Genomic DNA, 7,963 nt, shown 5'->3' on the forward strand with positions numbered 1-7,963 from the left:
GTAGTCAAAATGGATCGAGGAAAAATTTCCTCCACCAAATAAACCACCTCAACAGATAATACTCGAGCATCTTGCAATGTGTTTGGATCAAGTTCCTTCGAGCTCACGTATCTGTCAGGATGTATTTGAGAATTACTATATTCATGGTTAGAGATACCCTTACTTGAATCATTTTGTGCCAATCTTGGGACTTCAAACCAGATAGTTGATCCACACCTCTTTTCTTTTTCTTTATGAAGGCTCCCTTGAGACATCTCATACATCCTGTGGGTGTTCGGAAGCTACATATTTGTTCCTTCACTATTTTTTCCTCATTCTTTGACAACATCCAAGGTGCATGGGGTAGCTCAATCTTTCCTCTAGGTCCAATGCATGGCCAGGCTCATCTCATGCGACCAATGTTATGTAAATCCTCCCTTACATTGACTGAATCACGAGCCCCTATCAAGTGATCTCATAATGTAGATACAACATTTTTGAATATGTGCATGGGATCCAACAGGTGATTGATCTTGAGTTCAGTCCAGTATGAAAGACGAAAAAATATAGAGAACCTAACAAACAAACAATATATTATGTAAACAATTCATCATGCTAAATACTTTAAAGTCAATCGAGAGAAATGCACTTCTTACCGATTCATGCCGAGTGGAGGGTGGTTGTCCGCATTAATCCATCTCTCCTTCCAATCTCGAATGGTTAGAGATTATGGAGTCATTCCATTAGTAGGGAGAACATATTTGGGATGGTCAATAGGAAGAAATCGATGATGATTGTCATAGATAACCTTCTTTAAATGTGCCGGCCTAGAGGAAACTAGAGAGGGACCGCAAATAGGACATGCATGATATGCTGATGTGGTTAAACCTAAATAAACAAGTGAATTAATAAAATGCAATTGATTCAAGTCTTGAATTTCAAATATAGAGTTATATACATGTACCTGAACACTCTCCGTATCCTGGAAAGTCATGCATGGTCCACAACAACATGGCCTTCAACGTGAAATCTCTAGAGGATGTAGATGCGCTTGTATCTTGCACCTCAATACCTTCCCATAACATTTCTAACTCTTCAATCAAAGGCTCTAAGTAAATGTCCATGTTTTTTACCTTGTGCTTTCCAGGAATCAGAAGGGACAACATTACATGTCCCTTTTTAATTGCCATGGATGGAGGAATATTATAGTTCACCAATACCATTGGCCATACACTGTATGATGTGCTTTTGATGCCAAATGGATTGATTCCATCCATACCTAAACCAAATCTCAAATTTCTTGGCTCTTCTTTGAAAACGGGCCACAAATTATCTATATGTTGCCATGCCGGTGTGTTTGTAGGGATCCTCCATTTTTCATCACTTGAACGATGACTAGCATGCCATGACATGAGCTTTCCAATAGACTTACACTTGAACATAAGTTTTATATGTGGAACAATTGGAAAATGTCGCAAAACCTTACGAGGCACATCCATTGACTTCATCTCCACTTCGTATCTTGATTCACCACAAACAGGGCACTCTCGTGCAAACTCATGAATCCCACGAAATAAGACACAATCATTGACACATGCATGGATCTTGACATAATCGAGGCCTCCCAGAGATGTCAAGTAATGTCTTGTTTGCTCTCTCTTAGTTGGCAATTTGTTTCCTTTTGGAAGCATTTGTGATAATAACCTACATATATTTTTAAAAGTGAGTTAAAAAACCACCAACGTATATTTGTATCTGATTTCAAAATAGAACAACTAATATTATGATTCATAAGCCAAATTGAATTGATACCTACTTCAATAACGCATTCAAACTGACATTACTCCATCCATAAATTGTTTGCAAGTTAAGTATCTCGAGGGACGCACGAAGAACGGAGTACGTACAACCTTCATACAACGTCGAGTTGCAATGTCACACCTCAATATGTATGGAGAATGGGACCGAGAAAAATCACCGGTATTCATTGTTTTTTTTTAACACTAAGATTGCTAGTCTATGTTACTCAATATATATCAACGTACATGAAACTCCCTTTTGTGGTTGAGCAGGATGCGGTGCCACATCCTCAGATGCTCCCTCCCGAGCGTCGAGAGGCTGCAAAACGTCGACGTGAGGAGGCAGAGTCTTCAAGAAGAGTGGAGACTGACGACCATGATAGTAGCCCTCATGAAATGCCCCATCAAGTCGTAGAGGATGAGATTTTGGACAACATGGTACACCATCTATTTTTGCAACCGGTTCAGGGAGAAGGTCACTCTATGAAGCCAGATGATCCACTATACGTAGCGTCATCTAATGTAGACGTGCTGGCAAACACGCTCAGTCGACTGATTTCAGTCCGACGACTGCCATTCATGATTTATTTGTGCTATATAAAATGCAATCATAAATCCTAATACAGAGAGAGAGAGAGAGAGAGAGAGAGAGAGAAAGAGGACTCACCTTGGGTGTTTGGTGTGGCGGGTGGTGGCGCTTCTTCCTCTCCTTGGTGAGTTACTCTCCCTTGATGCTTGCTTACTGCTTGTTGTTTCCTCCCTTAAACATAAATATTCTTTTTTCAAGACAAAGAGAAGCCCCGGGATTAGCTCTTTGATAGCATACAATGATAAGATGAATCTTTGCAAAGGAGACTTGAATCACCAACGAACATTCAAGTTTTTAAATGTCCTATAATCTCAATCTTCACCACAAAAGTAATAGAATCATAAAACAAAAAATGCCACATAACTCCAAGAAAGACAAGAAAAATCTATGAGGTTAGCCTTTGTTACTTGTTAGTAGCTCTTGGTTCAAACTTTACATGCCCATATGATAGGCCTTCAAAGTAATCTTCTGGCAAGGATTTACATGTATGGTTCGGGTGCTGAAAGAGAGAAAGGTTTCAAAGAAACATTGGCCCATGTGAAAGGGCTCTTAGGCTCATTTTTACAAAGCGTTTAGAGTAGAGCTTATGAGATTTGAGGAAATGAGATTATGGATGAGAAAGGAGGCTAGGAATCGAGGAACCATCTCGACGGCCCTACATGGACCTTCGCCACCATTCAAATGATCGTGTTATATAGATTTTTCGCCATCCTACATCATCTTAGTGCTAGCGAAGCATCACCACAAGGCGGACATGCAAGAGAGCCAATCCATCATCTAACTTAAAGATGGGATCCATGCATCACCACCAAATACATGCCAAGAAGATAATCCTTCTATTTTCATGCATCCCGTTGGTGACTAAATCATCGAGACGTCTCCTTGATTTTCCACATAGCTAAGCGGCCCAATATTCATAAGACAAGCCTCACGTAAGGCTTAACCAAGGTATCCTTTTAACCCTATAAACCCCCTTCACATAGGGGCTATGCACACAACTCATATTCCTATATCATAGGCCTTTCATTGTGACAAAAGTGCCAATAGTTGAATCCTTTAGCATTCTATCGATCCTCTTCTCTTTTAAATGCTATTATGCACCTAAGGCCCCATTGCCATCAGCGAAAGATAAATTGAAATTCTTCTCATCGCCCAAAGACTTGGCCTTGTGAGTAGGATACTTTGAGAAAAAAAGTTAACACCACATGCAAAGAAATATTACAAACACCTCACTTTCACACCCCCTTTTTTAAATAGATAGGTGGCCTCACAAAACCATTTCTTAAACTAAGAAGAAAAGCTTACAATTGTATCTACCATTGTGTAACAAGTCATGTCAAAAGACTGTCGTGTATTTTATGAATAAGAAGTGCCAGTTTACTTGTGCATCTAACTAGTCACGGTCTATAATTTTCAAAATCTTTTAAATACGAATATACACATGCTAGCACTATAAATTTCACATGATATTTAACATGATTTAAAACACACTAGGCATAGAGAAAAAAATCAAGGATCTTTTGATTGTAGATTTTATTCCTCAAGCCACAATTCTATAACCAAGGTTCTTTTATTTTCCCCTTGCATGCTAGATGGGCATTATTTTCATGAATTGAATCCATTGATTGTGAAAGACTACACAGAATAACATAGTTGAGACAACAAAGGTCAAATAGTAGTGTTCTTTGTATTCACTTTGTACATGAGTATAGATAAAGTCTTGGAAGCCAGGTTTGGCTTAAATACAATATATGAGAACTCAAAGATTACAATGTACACATTTTGGAATCAAAGATAGTGTGTATCATCCATCGTCCTTGCCAAAACCATGTGTTTAACTTTCTATTAACTTCCAAGTCTTCCTCTTCAATGTTGTTTACCTTCATAAATGAGACATCTTACATATCAACAATGTGAAAATGAATATAGTGTAACTAAGGAGTATACTATCTAAAATAGTTCAAGACTATAATAAAAGAACCAAATTACATCTAGCATTATACATCACATTTCCTTTACGAGCAATGGCATTCCAAATGCACCAAACAAGAACAAAACATTTAACCTCCATAGAAGAAACCCAATAAAAATTCACCAATAAGTTATTTAAATACCAAGAGAAGCATGCCTCAAATCCTTTATGAGAAGGCCGCTATTGGTGCTATGAAGAATCCTCCAATGGGCTTGCTCGCACAAGCATATATATATATATATATATATATATATATATATATATATATACATATATATATATATATATATATACATATATATATATATATATATATACATATATATATATATATATATATATATATATGTATATATATATATATATATATATATGTATGTATGTATGTATATATGTATATGTATATGTATATATATCGCTTGGAGATTTAGACATTTAGATGCTCTTTCAACTTCATGTTTGGAAACTGTAGGGAAGAAGGTCAAAGTTTGTGCGATTGAAAGTGTAAAGTGTAGATCACATTTATGATTTGTGCTAAAAGAAGCATAACATAGCCTTTTCATTTTTACATATAAGAGTATATTTATACAAATGTTATTTTTCACATCAACCCACATGTTTTACAAGATTTTACACATGATTATAAACACAATCATAAATTCATGATTGACCTTTGTATCTGTACTTCCATTTTTTTGTAGTTGACTATATTATATGCAAAAATGTACTTTTAGCATGACTCCAATAATCCAAAAAATGATACTTGATTCACCTTCTAATTCTTCATCCAATGAAACAGCTTTCTCTTTGTGTTTAGACCTTCGCTTTGTTGTACCAACCTCATTTGATTCACTTATATTACCTACGCAATATAAAGACAACAAAATAATACTTTAATAAATTGACTCGTCAAATGAAAATCCTAAACTCTATCATTCATGCAAATTGTCTTACCCTTGCTATGCTTCAACGCATCATCTATCATGGGGATATTCTTTCGTTTTCCCATGGACTTTTTCTTCATTGTAGTATCAACACTTGCATCAATAATGGCACCTAAGTAGTGTGAAGTCAACACAATATAATATCATATTCATGCAAATTAGAAACAAGGCTACTTGGATCAAACTAAAAATTTGCATTCCATCCAATATACCATTTGCCATGCTACCACCACAAGTCACCTTTATCCCCACAACATGAGGGACCATGTCTATTGTATTGGACATTTCTAATTTGCAAAAACAACAAAGTTAAGAAAACACAAAAGTCTAAAAAGTTATGATAAGTTTCATGTTAAACGAATACATTTTTAGAAAGTACCATTTCCTTCATCCTCTTCTTTGTGCATAGAAATTACTCTATTTTGTTCCAGAAATCCTGCATATAAGGCAAGTATTACTAAACAAATAGCTAAGAGCAAGAGTTACCACATATTTACTATGTTTGGCTCTCAAAGTACTTACTCTCTCTTAATTCAATCTCTTGCCGTGGAATGTCATCCAATGGATACTCTATCCACCATGGACAAATACGCATTTCCCATTCCGACAGACCCCTCTCAAGCAGTGCTTTTGAGAACATACAATTTTCACATCCCAAGTCCATCCACTCCTCCACTAGAGGAGGGAGGCTTTCTAGCACTCCACTTTCCTATAGACTACGCAACCATCTTTTCCAAAAACATAAGAACAAACAACAAAAGCACTCTTAAGTTAGAATACATTTGTACATATGGTATTTAGAAAATATAGTTTCTTTATACTAGAAATACATGTATACCACCCTCTTGCTTGATTGTGTGAGCTCTGGAACCTTCTCAGAGTCTCCAACATTCTTCATTTCACCAAAAATATTTGCAAATGCCTTTAAAATATGTAAACGTCTTTGGCCTTTAAAAAAAACATCAAAGCCTCCTGGAATCTCAGTGCCATCAACTTGTAAGCTCCTGATCAATAAGGAGCATTCTCCAATCATATGAAACCAATACACCTCTTACTTCATGTAGCTACGAAATCTCCTTACATCCGCAAAGTGTGACATAGTGGAGTCCTTTGCCTTTGTGACAGTCATGAGAAGTAAAATTTCCCTTTTTCTAATATATTGGTTATTGAACAAAACATAACTTCAATATTGTTGAACCAAATTATGTTCAATTCCAAAAAATAAGAGAACATTAGTCCATGAGGAAAACATACCTCTCCGCAGCAATATTAGCACTACAAATGGCATATAATTTGTCCTTGGTAATAGCCATCATGTTCTTTTCATCCCAATTCAACGCAAACAAAACAGAAAAGAAATCCTCTCCATGCGCAGGATTAGCTATTCCAAGGTACTTGTATCCTTTGTCCCTCAATTTATCTTGCTCTTTGTTTATGAATTGTTTTCTTTTTGCCTCTGGCAATGCAAGCTCCTTGAGATGGGCCTCCTCTTTGAGTATGGCAGAGTTATAGTAATCCTAAATAGAAAAACCAATACACTATTCTTAGTTATGGTTAAATTCAAGATACCACAATTTGTTATGCTAAAAACTAAAATACTATACCAAACTTTTTACCTTCCACACCAAAAGCGATATTAGCAAACATGGGTTCTTGTACCATGGATCATTGCCATGGTTACTTTTTCCCTCAATTTCATACTCTATTTCAGCCCACTATCTTTGAGAAGGGCTCATCCTTTCCAAAATGCTTTGTTTATCAGCGATGCCAAACTTTTGGAACATGAAAATTTCATGGCCTAGGTTGGGTTTGACATGTGCTCTTGTTACACTACAACATTGAAAATTGTCTTTAAATTTTAAGATTCGCACAAAAATAAAACCTATTCACATTCACATAACTAATAAATGAAACCTATTGGCATTCACAAGTAAATGAAATCTATTGGTATAAATAAAATATCTTGACATTCACACATAAATTATCTTTATATTTTGAGATTCACACATAAATAAAAACTATTGGCAATATTCACACACAATTGATGATCTATTAACCCATTTGAAAAAGTTAATAGTGAGAAGTGCCTATTCATTGCAAACGAAAATGTTTTGGTATTATAAATAGAAAGAAGTGCTGCAACGTGATAGAAAGTAGATCACCTGGGTTACTATGCCCTTCATTTTGGTTAGAGAGGGAATTTCAAGGTAAGCCTATTGCACAATGGTTCTGGTTTTGCAGTCATGATGTGGAGCATACATGGGATGTTGATAAACAAGTTAAGCATGTGCCCTTGCGACCAAGGATTTGGTCTATTGACAAGGGCACCAATGCTTCTGCAGAGGAGATTTCAATTCTTATAAAAGGAGGTTTTGTATTCAAGCATGATGGCATTCCACCTACCCCCAAAAATACTACGACCCATGGGACAAAACCACTTACCTCTTCAAGTGGCAAGCGAAGAAAAAAATGGAGACATGGTATTTCTAAGGATGCAGAAAGAAAATTTGCATTGGCTGAGGCATTGGATGTAGTTTTCATGGAAGAGAAAGTAGTGGTGGCAAATGAGAAAGTCATATTTTATGTTATGTCAGAGCATTTGTATGAGGTGCATGTCAATCCCGAGCCCTTTTGCACGTGTCCTGACTTTCAAAAGAGAGAGTTGGAAAGTAAACCCTTC

This window comes from Lygodium microphyllum, chromosome 6 (assembly GCF_053477565.2).
Source record: "Lygodium microphyllum isolate KBCC chromosome 6, Lygodium_microphyllum_v1.1.10, whole genome shotgun sequence".
NCBI classification, from domain to species: Eukaryota; Viridiplantae; Streptophyta; class Polypodiopsida; order Schizaeales; family Lygodiaceae; genus Lygodium; species Lygodium microphyllum.